At 38.3% G+C, this 24,850-nt stretch overlaps 1 long non-coding RNA gene across 1 annotated transcript in view; it reads right to left on the reverse strand.

The window, feature by feature from the left end:
• LOC106895759 overlaps positions 1–22,712 on the reverse strand; it is a 131,922-nt gene extending 109,210 nt beyond the window's left edge. Inside the window, exon 1 of the long non-coding RNA XR_001413502.1 lies at positions 22,558–22,712. This is a non-coding gene — a long non-coding RNA (uncharacterized LOC106895759). The remainder of the gene's footprint in view (positions 1–22,557) is intronic.
• Between the last annotated feature and the right edge of the window lie 2,138 nt (positions 22,713–24,850).

Here is a 24,850-nt window from a genome sequence, read left to right on the forward strand (position 1 = left end):
GACTCATGTAAAACGTGCCAGCCTGAAGTGAACACCACTACAACATTAATGCACTGTTCTTTAAGTAGGCTTCCCTTTTATGTTCATTTTATCCTAGTGCCATGTGAAACTGCTTGACATGTTTTGTTTGGCTGGTTTTTCAAAGAGTGCAAATTTCACTCAGTCCAACTTGTAGGCCCCTGCAGCCCATTCATCCAATTAAAGAACTGCAGAATGAAAACAGAAAAAGTGCTTTGCGGAGCTTCAGAAATACTGTCTCTCAGGAAGGCTGCCTGCAAAAAGCGAACAAATCCATTGTGCAAGCTGGTGCATTCCAATAGAATAAAATTGCTCCTCAAAGTCTCTTTATCCAACATGGATTACTGACTCCTGATAGCTGTAGGTTAGTTGAAGGTAGAGTCTATTGGAGGCAGGAAAGCTCTTGTTACCTTTTATTATAACACATCCTCCCCCCATAATCTATAAAAAAGCCTCTAGGAGCCCATTCATTTCTACACCTCTTCACCGCCTTTCAGTTTCAATAACGCTGAGCACAATTCAGAATTCTTTTCATCCCACTGTAGTTTTCATACATGTTCACATGCTAAATATTCCTAAAATGCCCTTGGGAAAGACAGACTGCCACTGATTATTTCAGGTTCCTGGGAACTGCGGTTCTTGCAGCTACCTGGGAATACTGTTTCAGACAGTTCTTCTAAACCCTGTAACCTTAACACCTGACCACACTAACTGAAACTTTTTTTCACATGGAACGCCGTGTGATACTCATTTATACCTAACAGTAATGTAAATAAATAGCAGAGGAAGACATTTAAAACAAGGCTGGCAAGCAAATGCTAAACATCAAGTTTTTATGATTACTGAACTAAGATTTGAGGAAGTTCACAGCAATAACTGCAGAAGGCTAATTATGGATTGCTTCACGCTGATTGAAAACTCAGGAATGCTGCTTGATTGTCCAGATTTCAGGCACACACACTCACTCTTCTTCTTCAAAGAAATAAGAATAAACTAGCTGCGCAAATTCTGGTTTTCAGCTTTTTCTTAAGGAGCAGAAAACCCCAAAAATTCAGCAACCATTCACATACCTCACCCTCCAACACATTCATGTAGTCTTGGAAATCCCAGCATTAATCCATTCCCTTTGCTTTTCCAGAACCAAAGGATGCCCCCTTTCACCCTGCCCACAAATTAAAGCAGGGACCACTCCAAAAATGAGTTCACATTCAGACTCGTTTGAATGAATCTCAAATTTACAATAAATGTGATATAAGCTGAAGAATTTTGCAGATGAACCAGCTGTAAAAATTGGCTGCTACAGCCCACTGTGGGGTACCCGCATCTCTTGGGTAACACTGGGACAGCTTGCTCAGAGGTTGATTTTCCCCTATGGTTAGGAAATGTTTCTAAGAAATCTGTTCACACTGCTTTTCTTTTTCTTCTCTATTTAGAAAGTAAATCCTTGCTATTATCACATGGGATTTATGTACCACCATACTCCAGTGATGTAACTTGAGATCCGGGACAGTAATTTGCCAAAATAAACAACATCCCGATAGAAAAATCCAGTCACTTCCTGCAGGATTTAAATTTACTAATTATCAACAAAAATGTTGATCAAAAGCCTGGACTTCAATTTCATATTTAACAAACAAGATTCTTGGCAGAGCTTATTGCAAAACTAATGTGAGAGGAAGGAAAACCCAGTGGTCCTATCTGTATTCTTTACAAATTTGTTCATGGAGCTGTCACATACTGGCAAGGAATGCCTCGGTTTTTGTTCCAGTCTATTAGTACAAGTTTTAACCTTGTATTCAAGAGCCTTTTGTAGATTCTTAGAAACCAATTATATTTTTTTTTAATATGTAAAAGTGAAATGTAGCATTGAGAATATATTCCCATGCTTTTTTTTTCCCCTGCAGTATTATCATGACCATTTCAATATCAGACAATGCTTTTTAATTAATTTTCTAATTGACAATTACTAACCCAGAAGCATTTATTAAGGGAAAGATTAAGCTAAGAACTAGCTTAATTGAATTATTGTTATTACAGATTTGCTTGCTGCTGAAACTTGTCATTATTTTCTATTAACAGAAAGATGGTAACTTTCTTACCAGCATATCATAATTACTGATTTTATAAACACGTCTAGGTTAACATATATTTCATGTATAAGTATATATATATACTTTTATATATATATATATTTATATATGTATATAAGTATATACTAAAACATCTGGATGCTTTCCCTGAAATTTGTTGTGACAGCTTATGAAAAATTATTGAAAAAGTTTTGAAGTGAATCTTATATCCTTATTTTCACTATGTTGGTACAATATGAACAATTAACCACTCAAAATTATTTGTTAATTTATGAATTCTAAATGCCCTTATAATACATATGAAGGAATACATATACATAAATATTTGATATATAGGACTTTCCTTCTCTACTCATTTGATGAAGTCATTGGTTCATCCATGCATCACTAATGACCAACATAAACTCGGAATAATAGTACCTAATAAAAGGCACTCTGCGTAGACCTAAGTTTCAGTTCTCATAAATAAATATCAACTGTTTAGGTGCATACTTCAAGTAACTTTAAATACACATGGTCAAGTGAGAATCTATCTACTTTTCTCGTCAACGAGTATTGTTAAACATGGTCTATCCAGTTATACATAACAGAAGCTAATAATTCTCCTTCAAATGAGATAAACTAGATTAAAATAGGCAGCTTACAAATGAAATGCTTATTTACTTACTGTATGACAAGTTAAAAAAAGATTCTTCCTTAAATGAGGCAAATTATGGTTAAATTAACTCCATTAATATCTTTGATGACAAGAGAGTCAAACAAACATCGTGAATTATAAAAAATAATTAAAAATTCAAACAAAGTATTCATTAGAATAACATTTGCTGTCAAAGGATTTGGTCTGGAAAATCAAACACCTGCCCAAGCTAATAGTGGTTAAAGAACACGTTCCATAAGCACGTAGCTGATGGAAAGTGAAGTAAATTCTTAAAATAGTTCCCTTCTGGGAAAAAAAAAAATAGAAAAAAATATTTTAAAAAGCTTATGTGTAGAATATTTCAACTTGATGACACTAAAATACTATAGTGGTATCCCAGAAATCTGTATAGGATTAGAATATATGATATCAAAAGGTATCATAATCCTAAAGTGTGATATCCATTCCCACTGCCGGCTCCCTCCTCCCCATTTTCCTTCTCCTGCTTCTCAAAGCCCCCTACGCAGCTTGTGCAAGTCACTCACTCAGCCTCTGCAACAGCCCTTTCTCTTTTTCAAGGTTATCTCTAAGGTGAACTTAAAAGCAAATGTAGTAACTGTGAAACCATTGAGTTGCAAGCCTAAGCCTACAGTATTCTCCAAAGTTCATTAACAGATGAAACTCCATAATTGCAAGCATATTTGTTTCGGAATCCCTGGAACATAAGATCCCAAATTAAAACATATACTCACGCTCGTTTCCCTTATTTTAGAGCTTACATTCTTGCTACATTAAGGGTGGTATCAACATCCTTTTCTTACTGATGGGCTGAAAAACATTCTCCAACTGTTAAGTGTATAGGAATTAAATCATCTTCTGAACTACTAGAAAAATGGTTTGCCTGCCTCACAGTAAAATTAATGACCTGAACAATTTAATTTGCTAATATATGGAATCCTCAAAGCCAGAGCTTTTATTGCCTTCAACTAGACCTGTAGGACAAGAACACTTCAGAAGAAAGCACGGCTATAAATATAAAGTTTGGATGTCAGCTACCAACTGGCATTATAAAATAATGACCTTTTTCAGCTAGGAAGACCTTTTGACCTCTTAGACTTTGGGGCTGTGTGCTGAGTAGATAGGGTCTTCCGAGATGACAGTGAAGCAGAAACAAGATGATATACTTAATCATATTCAAAAAAGTGTGATCACCTCCAGCACCTCACAGCAAGCATTGTTACAGTATAAATTCAGTCAAGATGAAAGGGGATATCTGTACTCTAACTTTGGCTCACAGTTTGAGCTCACACTGGAAATCAAAATTTTTGACAGCCCCCTTTGTTCAAGTTCAGCACAAGTTAGGAATGAGACAACTGGATCATCAGCTGTGGAAACTTTTACGCACTAAGTGGAAAAAACCTGGGGTGAAATTACTGCTGGCCCAGAAGCTGTATGGATGCAGACATCAGCCTGGCTCATTCCCCAATTTGACAAACTTTATGTTCACATATCTCACACCTACCTACCCTGGCCTTAACGTAGCACCACAGTAGGGATTCACAGAGTAAATGTGATTTGTGGCTGCTCCCATGTTGCCCAGAGTTTGCTGTGGATGGGAGACAAAAGTGTGTGTGAGACGAGACGTGTTGAAAAGTTTGAGTTTTGCCAAGCACATGCGGCACAGAGCCAGCCAAGCAAACAGCTCATGTGCAGAGCAGAGCCAGAAGCACACAGGATCAAGTATTACAGCACACATATACCCATGTGCAACCTTAGCTATTAAGGCAGCATACACACATCCAAAGACATTTGTTGCCTGTATCATCAGTTACTTGTTTACTGTGACATACGAATTTTTTTGACATCTACTAACTAAAAAAACTTAAACCCAGTATTTTTCAATGATGATATGCACATCAGGATTCTCTCAGTAGGTTCTTTTCTCCAGGTACTACATCTAGCTAATGGATGTGGCAACATCCCAGTCATCCGTGTTCCCATCAGTCTGGAGTGCTGGTTACAGGAAAAACATTGATTTGGACTCCTGAAGTATATTTTTAGTGAGCAAGTAACCAGCTTGCTTTGACTACTGGATTTTATGCATTACTTTCAAAACAGCATAGCTAAATTAATTTAGGAATCAAAAAAACAATGAATACCATACAAGTGTGGACTTCTAAATTATTAGCAAGAACTACAGCTGATCCACAGTAACTTCTCAGTCTCTTGTGAGAAGTTATGTGGGATGTACCAAATCCTCAATCTTTGGTATTATTTCTATCCCCACCTTCTGTTTGCAGCACCGTGATGGACCTCTGAAAACAACTGAGTTGGGAATAACAAAGAAACAGGACCATGTTTGGAAAGTACTAAAACTGTTGAAAAAAACCAAATTTGACAGAAAATTCAATGTATAGAAATATGATGACTGAAGATAAAAAAATAATTGAAAATTTATTTCCCGCCCATAAATTTATAATCTGATAGAAGAAGAGAAAAAGCTGCTTGTATGTTGTTGTATGAGAGGAAACTTTGAGATCTTTATGCTAAATATGGATTATTTTTTTCTTTGTGAAAAAGGGTCTTGGAAGTCGGGCCAGTAATATTGTGGCAATTCAGTCACAGTGAGTAAGAATGTTAACCTGTGTGTTCTCATCCCATATCTTTCCTCTCTTTCGGCTTAATCCTGATTAGGGTTTCTGTTACCTTTCCAGGGCTCAGCACAGCTGACTTGTTCTATTCCTCAGTCTCCTGAAAACAGGACTCTTCTGCTACCCACAAGCCCCTTTTCTCTATCAGAATGTGAAGCAAGACCTCTCCTGGCACCTTGCACACTTTTTCTTTTCTGAAAGGGCTTGTCAGGCTACAAGATGACATGCACCAAGTCATTACGTTTCCTTTTTCTGCGCCTCCAGCTTGGAAGAAGGTTTATGCAGCAACAACAGTCTGCTTTTCTTTGCATTGTTTTTCCTATTTATTTGTGTTGTGTTTCTGCCACAGTGACTTAATTTGTGCAACTGACGGTATTGTCTCACCCACCTTCCTGCTGCCAGCAGGAAAGGAATTAATGCTTGGCACTGATGACTGCTGGTGAGTTTGTAAGGCTAAACACTTTGGTTTTATTTAACTCAATTTAATTCTTTCTGTTCTCTAGGATTGGCATTAATGCCCCATAGGCAAATGAAATGCAGTGTTCCAAAACTACTTATTTGCTACGGGATTTATTTGCTACATAAATGTCTTTCATTCTTCTCCACCTTTCAGCAAGCTGTTCACCATAAATATTTCTGTTGTTGCTGAGAAATAACAACAAAAAAATGTTATGTACTACATAGTGTCAAAAATCTCTTTTTCAATTGCATAGATGAGGAATGGGCATGTGGAGAGAGGAGGAAAGGAGGATTTCACCCACTGCACATTTCTCAGACCACTCTGAGCTCACCTGGGAAATGAAGGGACTGAATTCTCCCTCTCAGTGGGCAACTCAATTAGACTGCCCATTGCCATTTCCTTGGTGATTACTCTCACCACCAATTCCTTAGTTATTCTGAGTAGATGTTTCTTGATTTCCAACCACCACTTTTTGAATAAATAATTACAAATTCAGTGGGGGATGCAGAGAGAAAAGATGCTAACTGTCTTGCTGGTAAAGACTCTCAAGATGGGTCTTGGGAGACCTACATTAAAAGCTCTAAATCAACAAATATTTAATTAGTTTATGTATCGCGGAACAACGTTCCAAAAAAGTATGAAAAGGACCAATACAGCAAGATGCTAGCTACTGGGATGTGGGAGACTTCTGCTCTAATTCATATCTGAGAATTTGGGGCTGAAACAATCAAAACCTTCTGAGAAAAACTGCAAAATAATCCAAAGAGCTTTATCCTTTTCCCTCTAGTCTAGGTTGAGATGTTTGCTTGCAACAGACAGTACATATGAAGTGAGCTAATAATGAACAAAAATCAACATGTGGTTTTGATCTCCTTCCTTCTCTGCTTAATCCCTTCACCCAATTCCCTTTCTCCATTGACTGGAACGCTGACAACTTTAACTCAGATGTGGTTCATAAGCCATTTCCCACCCAGTGCATCTCCATGTTACTCTTTTTATGTTGCCCATGAAGTTCAGATTTTGGCAAAGCAGTGCCAACTCACCCACGCCGAGTCCTCAGAACCACCCAGGCGCCCTTGGCAATGCCACAGGTGGCACCATGAGGTGGCAGGTTAAGCAGCGTTGCCACATTCAGCCAGAACAGAGCAGCAGGAGAGAACTTCCACAGCACTTTCGCTGATCCCCCAGCCAAGGGGCTCTGTCCTAGCAAGGGCATCGATATGTCCCGAAGCTGATTTGACAACAGAAGAGGACAGCAATGCAAGACTTGTTTCAAGTTTAAGGTCTTTTGCGTTTGTAGTTGACAGGCTGAAGAGAACTGCACCACAGGCAGCAGAAATGGGTCAAGCACTGGTGATGGGACATCACACTGTGAAGAAAAGCACTGAAGGGGAGAATCTTTAACATCGTGAAAAAAAAAAAAAAAGGTGTCTTCTTTTAAATTCAGAAATGTGATTAGGGATTGAACACTTGATTCAAAGGTCACAAAGGAAAAAGGTTTGCTAAGGATTAGGCAAGAGACACAAAAAGAAAGGTGAAAAACGAAAGAAAAAATTTTTCCAGAGCATCTCCACAATGCTGAATAAACACAGAAGAACAGTAAACATAAATAATGATAATTTATAATGTAAGACAATGCCATTAAAAGAGGCAATTCTTCAGTAGCCATGATATACAACACTGGAAACAAGTGAAAATCAAGGTAAAGTGAAAAAAGGTGCAGTTAGTATGTATAACAGATTAAAATATCTGCTAGAAACAAAATATAATTTCTTGTGATCAACAGATAGATTCCCTTCTAATACAAAGAGCTACTTTTATTACCAGACAGAGGAAACCTTTGGAATACTCTGAAGAGTTTAGAGCACCTAATTATTATTTTTTTTAAAAGCTACAAATCCTGACAGTCCAGCAGAGGGTAACCAAAGATTCAAGGCTTTTAATTATTCAAAAAAAAAGCCTGTCATCTTTGACAAAGAGAAGCTGAGGGAAGATCAGCAAGACAAACTGTTCCAAAGGGAATAAAAAGGCAAATTGTTAAAACTGCACTGCAGCTAGCAGCAAAAAAAAGATAAAGCTAACAAAAGAAAACACAGAAAAAAGAAGACATAAAACTGAGAAAGAAATAGTCAGGATGACACAGGAATATAAAAACCCCATGTACTTTGTAGAGCAAACATGGTAGAAAGTGAATAGGGGGTGTCAATGCACTCAATCCCAAACAGAGCAACCCTCTTTTGCCACTGCTGTGGGGCAGTCATCCCTGTTCCCCACTGAGTATCCTAACACCACTACCCATCACTATTTCCCCTCGTTATGTCATTACCAGGAGAACTGCTGTTTTTCTAGACTAATTCTTAAACTCTGTAGCTTCACAATTCCTTTTGTCCACCAGAGAAATGTTTACACAAAGACATCATCTGAAGGAGTCACTCCCAAAGACAGAAAGAATGAAGAAACAGCTTTAGGAACAAATGCAAGGAAAGGACTTGCATCCTTTTGCTTTCATCAGACAGAATAAAAGGAATTCCTCACCAAGAAAATTGCAAAATTAACGAATTTGGAATAAGAAAAAAGTTTTGGAAAAGCTAATGGAGAAAAAGTAGTATCTTAACTAAAAATGAGTCACCTAATCTTCAAATTCTATTGCCATGATTTGGTCTTAGATGATTTAGGACAACTACAATTTTAAAGTGAATTCCCTTTGGAAAGAAGTTTGGTAAATCTGAATAAAAGAGAAGTAACTTTTGAATTACAAATAATTATGGTTTTAGTTATTGAGATTTTAACTAAATGTGTTTTTCTTTCTGCTTCTAAACTGAAGATTACTTTGTTCAAAAGCGCTGCATTATTTAAGATCAGTGATAACAAGACCAGTGCTCCAAACTCATCTACCCATTTCAGAACAGACTTGCCTCTGATGGGGCTGTGTTCCTCTAATGTGTATTCCTCTTTGTTTCAGTTTTTAAAAAGTGAAAAAAATGTTTCATTTTCTTAAGTACACATATTAAAAAAACCTGCATAATAGCATCACCAGCAAGGAAACAAAAACCCTAAAAAACCTACAAGTTTTAAAACACTGAATTCATTTGTGAATGGCATCGACATTCATAAAGGTTTAGGACTGATTTCTTCCCGTTTTGCTAAGCAGACCAGCTTTCACCCCTCCCTCCCAGGGCAGCACAGAAGGCAGGAAGCTAAGGTCTTACACAGACCCTTCTTCCCTGTCCTTTCAGTTTCTATGCATAAGTCTTTACAAGAAGGGCTGACTGATGGACCATTTTCCAGAATACTTTTTTTTCCACTTACTTGAACCAACAGAAAATGCCCTTTGATAGTGATTTTCCCCTTTCAAGTGCATACAGAGGAAGTCAAGCAAACTTTGCACTGCTTATACCACCCAGCAATTTCACAAAAGGGGATCTAGCCTTCAATAGTTTAAAACAACTTGCTGAGCAATTTATATTCTAGCCTATAAAATAAGTAAGAATGTCTTCCCAATAATTATTTCAAAAAACAATTTCTTAGGGCTTGATTTCCAATTCAATCCAACAATAAATCTAGTAAGAAATTTATATGACTTAATTTAAAGCATCTAATTGAATGATTTAGCTTTGTGTAAATGTAATGAGCCATTTCATAAAATCAATAACATTGTAAAGTATAAACTAAATTATTATAAATGAAGGCAATAAAAAAAGAACTCCTCTGAATTAGGAAGGGTGACACTTGATTAATGGGTTATTATTGTAGGTTGCAATAGAGCAGGCAGAAGACACTGGGATGAAATTTTCAAAGGTACAAAGGTTTGCTGCCCAGCATGCACAGAGCATGCATGCTAGGAGTCCAACTTTCAAAAACAGTGGACATATTCTCAAAAACGTAAGTTGTTGGGGTGTGACTATTAAGTTCCTCTGGATGCCCAGATGTAGGGCAGAGAACTCACTCCTGTCCTTGGAAATGCCTCCCCTCCCACTCCTGACCCCAGCAAGCCATCTCACGGCCCTGCTGCTCGAAGGGCACTCGCTTGAGAGTCCCTCCTCGGACATGGAGGGACCTGGAGGGACCTGGAGGGACCAAGGTCGGTGTGAGCCTGCTCTGCTTCTGCTTCAGCCCGATGCTGAAACACTGTTAAAACTTACAGGTCTGTATTTTCACGAGTAAGATCTTAATAAATTCTGATACCTTCTTACTAAATACATAGCGAGTTCTTTCTCTGAATGAGTTAACACATTTACAATATTGTTATTCAGGCAAATAACTACTTTTAAATATTATTTGCTAACGAACAAAAATGAAGGGCTAAAAACCTCTTACAAAAGTGAACATTAAAGTGTGACAAGTATAGTTTACTTTACAGGGCTACAATATATTTCACTTATCTGCCCATATGGCCACGTTTCTCCAAACTTTTGAAAACCATGAAAACTTGAGTTCCAGATCTCAGCTCCTGGGCCAAATTAATAACTCAGCAATTAGAAGTGCTGCATCTATTTTTCTTCTTTCCTCCAGTAAAGTACAATATACTCAGAAATTTTCAGAAAAGCTTGCTGTTTAATTACATGGATGGAATTTCATTTGCAAATATGCAAAATAGCACCATATGCTTATACTGGTATTTCACTGCATGCATAACACAATTTTATTATATATTCTTATATAGAGATCAATATATAGTATATGGGCATATGTAAATATTCATGCCAATAATATGTTAATAATTTATATTGACACATATTTCATAAATACATGTAATCTATATCCTGTGCAACATACAATATGCAACGATATAAGTACATCATCTAACTATATGACATGCATATTATTTATATATTTACTATATATTAAATATGTCATTCATTGTACACATCTCAATTAAGAGCATAAGCAACTAATCAGCTGCTGAGTTATATTTAGAATTAAAATACAAGTACATTAAACAGTTATGTCTTGATCCTGATACAAGCAATTCATATGCTTAGACTGCCCAATATCAACTTCAAATATGAAATCAATGAGATTCAGGATGTAGGTTTAGACACAGCCTGGGTATTAAAGACATACAGCCATGTTACAATCAAAAGGGTATACCACCCTAAAAGTTTGATAAAATTTATTAGCAAAAACCTATTAGAAATACAATATTTAAGCACACTGCATACCAGCATCACTACCTCTAATGAAACAAGTAAACTGATTTATCTATTACTTTCTATTGGTGTGACAAATATCATTTTACACTGGAGACATATTCTTACACAGCTATTGTTGCCTCATAACACCTTCAGAACTTGAGAAGTATGATGGTAATTATATTAAATATTTTTAAAGCTGTTTTACATGCCAAGATCCTTGATACTTACAAAATGCTATTTCTAGTACCGTAGATGGAATAGTAAACAACAGTGTATTAAGTTTTCCTGTGCTCTGAAAAATCATACTCTTTTAATAACAATTAACAATTTTCCTTGGTCCACCTCTGAATGCCCTTTGAAGAAAATGTTTTTTATTATAAAAAATTTAAACTAAAAATAAAGGTTTTTTTAAGAAGTTTTGTATCTGTGCTGTCTCATTGTCAGGTTAGGGGAACAGCCAAATACTTTATTAATTACAAGTCTTTGCTGACAGGCTGGGCTATGAATGGAGCAGCTGGAGGTATTTTGGCTTTAGAGTTAACAGCTTAAAGAAAGAGCTGAGAAGAATCATATTGTTTTCACTATATAACAGAATGAAACAGGAACCTTTCCTTTGGTTTCTGTCAGTAACTCCACACCTGCAGGAAGAATCTGGGGACAACCTAAATAAAAAGTAACACAAGAAATGCAAGAGGAAGCGTATGCAAAAAGAAAGATCTACTATAATACCCCCCCCCCCCCCCCCCCACTTCCCCCTCTTACCCCATCAGTAACTCCACACCTGCAGGAAGAATCTGGGGACAACCTAAATAAAAAGTAACACAAGAAATGCAAGAGGAAGCGTATGCAAAAAGAAAGATTTACTATAATCCCCCCCCCCGCCCCCCCCAATTTCCACTTTACAGCCAAAAAATCCTCAAGCCAGGACACCCTCCCTTCAGATACTTCACTCAACCTCCCTGAACCCAGCAGCAGTTAGAGCCCTGCAGCACAGACAGTGCTTTATGTGAAAGGAATCACTCTCCAGAACCAGACACGTACAACCCACCGCTTACACCAGAGATTTTGGTACTTGCAACAGGACAGTATTTCTGACTTAAAACATATCGCAAAATGCAAACTATTACATGAGGTGGAAAACAGCTGTGATTAAGAGAAAAGAACGCCGCCACAGGCAGTAAGTGTCTCGATCTACAATCCTGCTTGGAAAGCAGAGGAACATGAAAAGCAGAAACACAGGTCAGCCTCGGGCCAGAACAGATTAATAGAGGGAAACAATCAATGATCTGAAAAAGCTAGGTGCAAAATCAAGCCACACGCTCACTGAGCTACAGATTTATAGCCAAATCCAGATCTTAAATTTGTCTCTAAAATGGACAAATGATGGAGGGCAACAAGTCCTTTCCAAAGGCAAAAGCAGCTCACCTACTATTATTTCTTAATAATGGAGGAAAGAGAGACATCTAGCTGCTAAAAGGAAATTAGCAGGATACACTGTAAACAAGACCACATTTAGCAGCAGCACCCTAACGTGTCCTTGACCTTTGAACTGTGCCGGTGGGACAGGCTGCAGGGTCACAGACTGGGCAACGTCGGCAAAAGCAGCGGGTTATGCCAGAGTGCCTGCCTCAAAAGTCAGTGGTTTTTCACCAGGGAAGATAAATAAAGGTAAGGGATTGCTTGTCTCTGAACTGGAACAGAGTGGCTTTCAGTCCAAAAACTAAAAGAAAGATTGCCTTCATTCATATGAATGATGATAGCCAGAAATCTAGCTGGAGAGAGGATGAAGAAAACATTTTTTATACTGCAGAGAATCTGACTGGTCTGGGGAGAGAAGATAAGAAAAACACGGTCAACAGAGCACCTGAACACCAAGCAACATGGGCAGTTTTCCTCAGTATGGGATACAGAAGTTAGGCAGGGAACAATAGAGAATGATTAATCAGGTCTCTGACAATTAAACTAAATATTTAAATCACTCAGAAATAGGTTCCAGTGGGATTTCCTCCTGAGTTGAGGGTTTCCCCATTTTGTGTAAAGCAGTATTTCTTCCTGTCTCCACAAAGGTGTTGATCAGAGGCTGCATTTTCACTTGGGTCTCTTTGGACAAAACACAGCAACAAAAAGCTGAAGATGCGGCAAGTAGGGCACCTTCACTGACATCCAGCTGAGTCTGCACGGAGGGAGGCAGGAGAGTGCAGGGCTTTCACTCACACAAAAATACCCTTCCCTTTCACACCTGATAAATCAAACACACTCAGGACATCTAGCTATACCTGGTTTATTTTTCAGATATACAAGAGTTTTGTATAGTACTGGCTCATGCTACAGTTTAATCAATTTGATTTTCATCAGAGTGTCCTTGTCTCTGCCACCAATACGGTCTGTTCTGTGACCTTGATTCAGGATGTCTTCTATGTGCACACAGTTTTTGAGATCTTTGTAAGAAGTTATCCAGATCTGAATGCTAGGATTCAGGTCAACAATTTACTGTTACACAGAACGTAAGCCAGCATTATTCAAAGAAATCAATATGCATGATGCATACAACATCTCCTACATATTTAAGGGATAGAATACCTCTGTGAATGAACTATTTGCATACAAGCATTGAGCATTTTAGAATTTTATTCTAAATGCTATTTTAGAATAGCTTTTTTCTAAAGTTGAATGATGCACTTTGTTGTCTACTTTAAAATCAGCACACTGACAAATTAAAGGGTACAAAACAGAAAAAAACCCACACTAATCACCAGTGTCCTAGCACGGTATCTCACATATGCACATGCAATGTTGGTGTAGAAAAACTTCAGCATTTTACTTATACATGACCAGTCACAAAACCAATAAAAATTATCCTAAATTTCCACATATGGAGAGATGTTACCAGCTGAACATTGCGTACCACCAATACTCTCTTTGGTTTAAACTGGATCATAGCACTATTCTTTTGTCACACCTGAAATGCTTGCTGTAGAGCCTATCAACTACATGTTCAACAAGGACTACAAAAGGAGACAGAAGTTACCTTCCGCTGTTCCCTTTCTCCCTAAGCATCTACTTATCTAATGACATGTCTAGCAGTGAAATTACCTGGCTTAGTGAGGCCTCCTCAGCACTGAAGCTGTGATATGGCAGCCAAAACTGTCTTAAAAGCCCCCCAGAAGTGCCATCACTATTATACGTTGCTTGCAGTATCAAATGCCATGAGTGTCAATTCAATAACCAGGGCACACAAAATGATCCTCTTTACAAACAAGTCACAGAAAGTGTCACATGGATATCTTGTGGAAAAAATCCCACTTTGCATAATACTGGGAAAAGATGTTCTCTGATCAAGAATATTTGTAAAGCTTGCCAGCTTTGATTAAATGATGGAAGTGTGTTTAGATCAGTTACCCAACGAGACAGATCCTAACGACAAACTGAGAAGATCTAAAGATTGTATTTTTTATTTTTCCTTTAATAAAAATTGTCTTTTTGCAGCAGTGGATATTCCAAAGCCCCAGGTTCGAAATTGCTTTTCACAGATCTGAAGCTTCCTCTGAGCTAAGGAAATCAGCTTTAGTGCTTCACAGATTTACTATTCCACCCACCTGTTCAACAAACGACTGAAAGTGAGTAGATGTTTGTGACCTTTTACAAAGTTCTCTGTATCTGCTGTTTACCATGTCGCTATTCAATAATGACCTGAAAGGATTTTTCTCATACAACGTATATTGGTATTGGTGCAAGCATCAGCATTGCAGTCTTAATCCACATCTCAGTTTCATTGGTTATATTCCCTTAGGAGAGTTAAAATACTTATGTCCTGCTAAACTATTGGCATATTTAGGGTACACTGAGCTAGGTACACTTAAGTGCTCATGATTGTCAGGTTTGGATCTCTTAATAAACTCATATAAGGTAAAAAAAAATATACATTAAGGTTCCTAAAAATCAGTTTGGTTGCCTCTAGTATTTAGGTAGCATGTGAGGAGGGGGTATCAAGGATCAAAACTTTAGACATTACTTATGTTTCCAGGGAGTCCCCACCATGCACTTGAGGCCAAAGAGCCTCTCAGCCTGAGAACCTTGAAGGGAATGAGAGTGTGCACCAAAGTATATGGGAAGAGAAGGGAGGGAACAGGCCACAGAACTTCTCTGGACACAACTTCCTAGACTCTGAACCAGCTCTGTAAATGAGAGGCTGCCACAAATGCAGCATTCGTGAAAAAAAAAAAAAGAAATCCAACATATGAAGTGAAACATGAGAAGTTCATTAAAAGAAAGGGGCACTGCAGATCTTATCATAATAGTTAAAATAATCTTAGCTGTTTCAACTGAAATTTGTATCAACAAAATAATACACAACCTTTAATTGATTTAACCTTATAAGTCTCCTCAGGACATGACTAAACTTTTGCTTAAAATGGCTTGTAATTTAGGGATGGGCATAATTCAAGTGAGTCAAAGCCCAGATAAAATATCAGGAGACAGAAAGCGTTTTGCCTGTAACTGATACGTGGTAAGGACAGTTCTCCTTCCTGCAAGTAATTCTGCTATGGATTTAAAGCTAAGGCCAAGCATTAAGAGAGTATACATCAAGAAAGAAAAAAAGAGCTTGAAAATTACTAACGTGTCAAAGACGATAAAAAACATCAATGAAAGAGCAAAATTAGTCAAGAACTCTTTTTTCTCCAATCCCGTGGCTGCAAAACTGTCATTCGGTCTCCAGATGTATGTTGCATTTCCTTACCTCAAGCAGAAAACAAGAATAAATAGGAGTTGGGGGGGGGAACTGAGAGACGTAACTTTCCTAGGAGAGTTAAATGAGATGATTCTGGTCTATTTTCCTTGTTATTCCATGCCTAATGAAGTGTCTGGGTAGTTGGAACAGCTCCTGCAGCATGATCTGATTGTTGTAGTTGCCTGTTTGTTTGCCGTGAGTTATTGTTTTATTTGGCTTTCAGTTCTGAGCTGTTTCCCTGGTCTGCTGGGCAGACGGATGCTGCTGGATTGTGTTTATGAGCCTGTAAATGATTGGGGAGCTGTTGCTCTAACATAAGAGATTATGAGAGAGAGAGAGGGGGGTTGTGCTGTGCTAGGAAGAGCACAGACTGCTGCAGCATATGATGGTCTGTCTGCGTCCAAAACTCAAGGCAACATTTGAATGCACAACAAAATGTGCACTTTTTTCCAAAAGCAAGCTAGTCAGTCAGTGAAGTGAACTCTTACATATTACCTAGTGTCCTTCACACCGAATAGCACATTGAAGGCTTCAGCATGGTGAGCGTCAGTATATCCAAAAGTGGCTTCTTGCAACCACTTCTATCTGCCTGTGAAAAGTATGACAAAGGGATCTCATATTCACAGCTCTAGCTTTTGGCTTCCTATTTAAGTTATAATCAATATTTTTGTTTATGCCAGAATATGACATCAATCACCTAACACCACGCTGACTAAATCAAATCTTTTGAAATGAAATTCTCATGCTTCACTGCAAGTAAGAAAAAAGTAATTTTGCAAGAGCCTGGTACAAATCGGTCAAATACTTTCTAGACTGCAGAACAGAAGACATGCATTATTTTGGAAAAATTATTTGCCACTTCTGGAAAAATCTGGACATTTTAGTTTTAGATTCTTATTTCGTTAACCATCTTAAAACCAGATAGGATATAGCATAACAGATACTAACAAAATATTCTCAAAGCTAAGGAAGGGGGAAGGGGAAAATTGAGGCAAGGGGAGAAAGGTTTGTGTGTCTTTACAAAAAATTCAAAATCCATAATACTATTGTGGGCTAAAACACTGCCTGTTTAGCTCTCCTAATTCATCACAAGTGCCTTTTGTGATTCTTTTGCATATGGGCACTACAACCAATTCCAGTTCACTACTCAAAGGGTTTTCACATCACTTAAGGAACCCTGAAAGCTCAAAAATTCTCCTGAGAAATCTCTCTCCCAGGAAACATTCCATCCCAACAGTCCTTTTGAACAGGAAGGCAATATGAATTTTTTTCTTTCAATGGTAGGGATTATGCTACTTTGCTTTTTAGGTAAAACACAGCATAGAAAACCAAACATATCAGCAGTAGAACCTATGTGTTAAAATAAAGAATTGAATGCCATTATACAGGGGTCTTTAGGTACCAAAATACAGAACATCCATTCATCGCCTACTGTACTGGAAATAGGTGTGTTCTTAGGTGGTTTACTATTTAACATTGAAGTTCCTCAAGAGCCTAACCTTTTGCTTCTGTGTAGGCTGGGTCAAAGCAGTTGAAAAGTATGAAGTAACAAATAGTGACAAGGTTTATATCACAATTTCCTTCCTCAATTTCTACGAATAAAGCATTACTGCTTTAGCATATAAAGGCAGATAGAGAGCCAGGGATCCTTGAATATATACACCTCAGTAACCCTTTGGTCAAATCTTCCCTTTCCTACACTGGCAATCTCATCCAGAATCACTCAGTTGTTTGGACAGTTATTCTTCGCTCCTGTCAGCTAAGTACTGGGAAAAGAGAAAAAACTCACGAGCAACAAAGAGCATCAACATATTGATAGCCAGCTGACTCAGTCTCTCCACGAAAGCTTCCCAACCCTGCTTGCAGGCATGGCAACAGAAGGAATTCCAGCTCTGATCTCTCCTAGAGAACCTCTGAGGTTTTAAATATAATTGCTCGGCTCCGCTGCCTCCCAGAATAAAACATTTCATTTAGTATTCCTGTGAAAGCCTGCAGCCATACTAACTGCATCACATGGTCAAAAATACTGAAACCAGCTGCAAGGTCTGAACGCATGAGCCTGTGTCATGCTTGGTCTTGGTCCATGCCCTCCCACAGAACCCTTGGTTTAGGGAACACTTCAATATCCCCGGTGGGGCCAAGCACCATTAAGAGTTAGGACTACGATGCACCTGCAAACTCAGTTGGATGGGCTAGCTACAGTATTACCCCCTTCCACCAATAAATTCTGCTTCTGCAAATGATATTTCAGGCAGTCACTGGAGACGGGTGACACAGTTGGTTTCACTGGCACAGCACGCAAGGTTTTATTTGTCAACAAATGGGTTTCATGATCCATCATTAACACTTGATTGATTGGCCCAGCACTTTGGCAGAATAATTTTTTATCACACTTTTCTACAGCAGAATATATTTCAGGAACTATCTTACCCACTGATTCGCTGGCAGAGGCTCTATTGGCAGACGGCAGAACGTTTCCTTGCATTCTCTGCCGGTCAGTGTGAGAGTGAGTAGTAGATAACATGAGGGACTACGTTATAGCTTTGCACATTACATCTGTTTTTGTTATGATCAGATCTGTCCCTCCTCTTACCACAACAAAAAACAAGTCTCACATCATTTTCTTGTTCATTTAACACAATCCGCATCCTCAGATGTAAAAAAATAAACAACCAAAAGAAACTCCCAACCAGCCATTCTATATCCCAAATTTTAAATAGTCACCTTTACAAATTTTCTGTGTTTCTTTGTACAATAAATAAATTCAATCAGAAGAAAAATACACTAACTCACTGTGACAGATTGGACTCCATCTGTCAAGATTTCATGTTTGATATAGACTGGAAATTGTAGATAAAGGGGAAATATTCAGGTACTGTTCTTTCAATGAATGTCCCGGAGGGAGATGAAGAGAATGATAAATTGGTTATGGTTACACCCTGAGCCAAGCCATTGGAAGCCTAATTAGAATCCAGAAGGATTGCAGCCAGGAAAGACAGATGCCGGAGAGAAGAGTAGTGGGGGGAAAAGGATATTAGTTTCAACTGGGACAGAACAAATATACAAATGACCTTAACTGTTAGCCAGGAAAGAATATACTTTGTCAACTTGGTTACAGAAGGGGTTCCTGTATAGGCAGTAAAGAATATTTTGGAAACAGCTTAAGAAAAACAAGAGGAGGTTTGCTTAGAAAAATATACAAGAAAGAGAAGAGCATACACCAACTCAGAGCATTAGTCTGAAAATCAGAAATCTGGAAGACTTGCTTCATGACAGCCTCCTGCATTACTTTAACCAATTAATTTAATTTCCCCGAGTTTCCACATGTGTGCTAAGAGGCTGCAATGTGCTCTTCTGAGACAAGACAAACTCACTAGCATGGGAAATGTCCAAATACTACCAGGGACTACAAACATTTGGAGATATGCAATGGCTTTTGCACTAAGAAAAATAAGTATCTTCAGGTGAGTGCACAGGAACAAATATTAATTTCACCTAATCAAGCCAAAACAAAGGACCTGACAAGGAATATTTATGCAAATTCACTCCAACTTACTGCAAAGAGTCCAGTGACTAAAACTGACAGGCCAGCAGAGCTAACACAGGGCACTTTGCTCCCCAGGGACCGGGAGGTGACCCTCTGACAGACGGCAATGCTGACAAGAGATAGAGGGCAAAGCCAACTGATGGGCTGAGCTGACCGCCTGCACTTTGAGCTGTACAGTGAATGAATACAGGATTGGATGTTATTCACATGAAGCTATTTCTCAGTTCGAAGCTCAGTAAATGCCAGGAAGAATCAAATGCGGGAGAAAGAGGAAATTTCAGAGAAGCTCTGGAATATCTTGATGCCGATTTTCTCTGAGATGGGATGGTGTCAGTCCAGCCCAAATAAGAAAACCTGCATCATAGGTAACATCTAGCTTTGCCCTTAAGTGGTATCAAACACACGCCAAACAAAAATCACTTTAGCCAAGTTTTTAAGTAAAAAAGCTGCGAAACAGGTTCTGCTCTCTCAAAACAAAGGAAAGACTAATTACATGGAGTCAGCAGAAAGACCCTGAGCCCGTGGTACTGGGTTCAGGAGAAGAAATGCTGCCTGCAGGAAAGGTTACAAGCATCTGACTAAACCTCCACAGTTTGATGTTTGGTCACACTTTACCTTCAGCTCTATACGCCTGTTCAAAACTCAGCCTCCAGTCACTAAAGCAGATCAGGAGCTCAGGATTAAGTGAGCAATCTTCCTGCCATGAAGCAGCACTCCATCTCCGCAACTCTACCCTTTTCTCAATCACTTATAAGCTCTAGTGCTCTCGCTTTATAAACATTCTTGCTAAGTTTTCTGCTTTATTAATCTTTGAAAACAAACACATACATCAGTACTTTGAAAAGAAAAAAAGAAATACTTTGGATTTATGAAAGAGCTATTAGTAACAGTTAAATTCTCCAAGCAATGCGTTGCTGTAAATGACATAAATTAAAGCAGTACGAGCTTCAGCAAGAAACCCAGTTACTTTCCTTGACGAACATGAAAAGAGATACAGATATGCCCATAATTACACTACAAAATACTATTCATTTCCAGATATATTATCTCATCTCAAAGACAAACAAATGCTAGTGGTGGTAATAATAAGTACGTTACATGCGGTAAGTTCAGTGGTTAAGACTTTCAGTTAAACTATGCCCAATCTTGTCCCAGGCATGGCAAGACAAATTCACTTCAGAATGGGGTACAATGTATAAGATCAACAGAGAACCTGTCAAAAAGGACAACTACTATAACCTCATCAGTAAGTCATCCACACATGATAAGACTTTGCTTAAAGATGCTTCCTGAATGTGCTTGAAAATAATAAAACAAAGGAGTGTTCCAAGCTGTAATATATGTTTGCTTGGCCAGCAAATTACAATAATTGAAACATCTGTGTACTTACGGCATGTGAGGATTGGTTATAAAGCAGTATGGGGTTTTGTTATTATTTGCAATTTTTTTTGTAGAAACAAACTGGTTTAACTTAATGACAGGGGAAAAAACAACCAAACCCAACCCCCTCCTGCTAGCTGTGATGCTGTACTGCAGTACCACTAACTGCCTAGCAAAGGAAACACAGAAGATAATACTCCATGATCACATTTATGTCAATAGCGCCTCCTCCCTAATTTAGTATCTCTTCCTACTTAATTTGTTTTCTTGTTTCTGACAGATCAAGCTAAGAAATGGACTATGACACTTATAAAACTAATTACTACTCTTTTTTCTTTTCACTCTCTCAGAGGCTAAGAAACTAAACATCACAACAGGAACTCCAACAGTAATTGGTCTTCAGTGTCACTATGCACCAACTAGCTTTGAGCTGAAATACAAAGTTTAATTTAACAAACATCTTCAGCAGAATTGAAAAGCCTCACCCTATCACAGATCTTTGCTAAGATGGCATTGAGGTGTGCATTTTCAGTGTGATGCACAGTGAGTTATGAAAATTACTTGCATTAATAACAATACTGGACAATTACTGTAAGGACAATCAACTTCTCTCTATATAATCATTTCCCAGAGACAGCATTGCTGATATACTACATAATAGAAAAGAATTAATACAGAGCCAGTGAATGAAAACAGTTCAGCAGTTTACAAATGACCGGTCTGCATTAATGTATATGATCTCCAAATTCCAGTAAAGTTCAACAGCTGTGGCCAGAGCTATGGAACTGAAGTTGTCAGTGGAATTTAAGCGTGACATTCAAGTTTGCCCCAGAGCTGTAACTGTGGTGTAATGGGCTATCAGGGCTGTGCCCCTGAGCACCCCTCAGAACACTGAGCTGCTAATTCCTCTGCTGGCCCAGGAATCCCCAGGCCAGCCCTCTGCCCAGGGGAGCCAGTGGCTCACCTCCAAACCAGGTGCTTAATGAACTCCCAACCACCTCCAGCGTTACCTATTTGACTAAGAGGTGCAGCAGCTCTCCAGCTGGGAATCTGCGTCAGTTACGAAGATTCCCTCCTGCAGCTTCTGCTGGGCCTACATAAACTCCCATGCTTTGATGTGCTGATTAACACCCTTGACAGAGAGTCTGGCCCTTCCAGAAAATTCCCACTGCAAAGTTAATCAGATGGTGCATAGGCAAGACATCTCTAAATGGCAGAATGTGTTTTGCAGAGGCAGAAATGGCAAAGGTCTCCTTGTATATAGCTCAGATAGCTTGAAGTTCTGTTTGTTAATTTAAGATAATCAATAGCTACAGACGATGCATGTGCTGGATTGGTCATGTAGGACTACCAGGCAGCTAAATAAAAGGCTTCAGCAGAACAAGTGTGGGGAGCTGAATATGTCATTGCAAGGACCCCTGCAACAGGCTTCTGTTACCACCCAGACATCAACCACCACCACCATTCAAGAGATTCTATCCCCCATCTGAGCATTACCAGACACAAAGCTTCAGATAAATTTGTTTTTTAAATAAGTACTTGGTCCATGAGTATTGATGCAACAGAACCAAGCACTAGAGATCTCTGAAAAGGCTTTCTCATTTTTGAACTTAAAAGAATCTAGGCATTCCCTAGTGTAACTGGAAGCATTACATACTCAGTAACCACGAAAATACAAAATGCAGATACACGGGGCACTAACTACCCTGTAGTTACTGCCCATACACATTTTGTTCTCACACAGTAAATGCAAGATCCATCACCTACTTTGCATGATCCATTATCTGCTATTTCCTGTGGAGTAAAAGCATACATGAGGGCAACTACTACAGATCAGCTTTTGCTTTGTAAAGCAGCACCACAATATACCTTAGATTAACTCGTTCATGTAGCTGACTTGTAAAACTTACTTGGTTCTGAGTGTTGTCAGATCCTGAAGTCTCATCTCCCACCTACAACCAAGTTGAAGTAATTGAAAATGCGGGATGGTTCAGTGCAGATACTGTGGCTGATACTGTGTTCTCACACACAATGTGATCAAGCAGAGGTAGTAAACTTCCTCTAGTTTCTCTGCTGCACCTGTTAGAAAAAAAAATAATTAAGATTTTCCTTACTGTTAATAATTATCATTTTTGTGGTTTTCACTACGCAACCGCATAATCTGGATTTCTGAATTTTCCTCTCTCATTGCAGGTAGCAGTAGGAACCTAAATAAAATTTTCCCCATGTCACTGGTATGTTACATGCCAATATAAAGTCTTCACTAGTAGATATTCAGATGATGTTAAAATCAATGCCACTTAGGCAGTGTTATAGGAAAAACATGTTAAGCACTGTAAATGAAAAATATGGTAAATAAGCTAGCATTACATGCTAACCATTGCTCAACAATTAAACAGTAAACACGTAGAAATAACAGATGTATTAAAACAGTTTGCTGCTGAAGACCTGAGACTGCTGAAAAAAATCCAAAGAAAAAGTTCAATAAACAATGTAGATATGTACAAGTGACTATCCCTTCTGTGCCCTGCTACATGACACAAAATTTACTACATGCTAAGGCATAAATTTATCTTTAATATGGCTAGACATATCCAAAATGTTTTAGTTAGCGCTCTTCCTTAACTATGACAAAAATAGTTTTCTTTTGTTCTTTGTTCTTTTTTATATAGTTTTTATATATTTGCTATGTTGCTATTTTATTCTCTATTAGTGACAAAGGGATGGGAGGTTTAAGCCTAAGAGAGTCACCTAGCTTTTGACATTGGTAAGATTTAAGAATGACAATTTGGAGATCAAGGGGACTTTACTGCTGGCAGTGGAGATATACAATTTTTGGATTTAGGTAGCTAAAGCAGCAGTCAGACCACAATATTTGTCTCCTTGATTTTTAGCACTGTATTTGAGAAAAAACCCCAAAACATTAATACAGATCTCTCTGGGGTTTAGCTCATAGAGGTGTACAGGGCATTCTCATACATTACAATTTTTTGTGCCTTTTTAATGTTTCAGGCAGGATATCTTCCAAACATAGATGAAAATCTTTTTTTGATATCCCTTACTACACATAGAATAAAACCACATACATTGGCCTTGCCTCCAAATTATTATTATTTTTTTTTTGCTGCATGGCTTAATGTTCATAGAGAGACTCTTGCAATCCTTAGTCAGGGATTACTTCATCTCCTTTCCAACATGCGCTGAATACTGCTGGCTGCTTTCCAGACACAATGATATAATTTCACCATTTTACAGGATGTCTGAATTTGCATCCAGTGCTTTAAAACATAACCATGGGCTTTGCTCTTTCGAGTTTGCTTAAGTTTAGCTTTCTAGCTCGGCTTGCATTTTAGGCTCCATTGTCTGCTCTTCTCAGACACCAAACACCCATTTCCTTTTATTTCTCCCCCAATCTTATGTGCATTGCAGACAGTTTCAATTCAGGTTACAGCACTTAATATGTTCGTCCCTTTTGATTACTGTTTTAACATGGGGAATGTTAAAGGGAATGATAAATAAAAGTATAGGTGAGATGACTCAGAAGTGATCCTGGCTTGTGAAAACACCAGAGTCTGGTCTCCTGACAGATGACAGAATTTGTTTCCACTGAACTGCAGCATAGTCTTCCGAAATACTACAACTATCTAAGCTGTATCAGGCTTCAGCGTTAACAAGTAAGGCAAGTCACCACCTATACAAATGCACAGTGAGAAACAAAGAGCTCAACTTGGGAAGGGGAGTGGAAGCCTGGTGTGTTTAAGTTTCCAAGTTACAGATGCCATTTAGGACTTAGTCTCTGCTGGTATCACAGAATAAGTCTAGGAAAGTATCAGTGAAATCTACTAATTAAAGTTTAAGGACAACAATTAATGACTAGGTGTGTAACTGTTCACAATAACCATTCACAGGAAGAGAATATTGCCCCCCTAAGACATACTGTGTGTGATCAGCAAAATAAAACATAAAATAAAGAGGGTTTTTGCTCCCTTCTAAAAACACCTTAAGTGTAAAACACTTTCTAGCCATTTGTAACACAAAAGGGAGAAAGTGAATAAAGAGTGAGCCTGTGATTAACTCTCTGGCAGAAAAATATGGTATCAATCTACCAGCACTGATCCAGACTACATTCTCCTTTTCTACAGCTATGGGATGTTTTGGGAGTTCAGATTTGTTAGACATTTTCTCTTCTGGACTTCTTAATAC

The sequence above is a fragment of the Calidris pugnax genome, unplaced genomic scaffold, assembly GCF_001431845.1.
Source record: "Calidris pugnax isolate Ruff unplaced genomic scaffold, ASM143184v1 scaffold38, whole genome shotgun sequence".
Taxonomy (NCBI): Eukaryota; Metazoa; Chordata; class Aves; order Charadriiformes; family Scolopacidae; genus Calidris; species Calidris pugnax.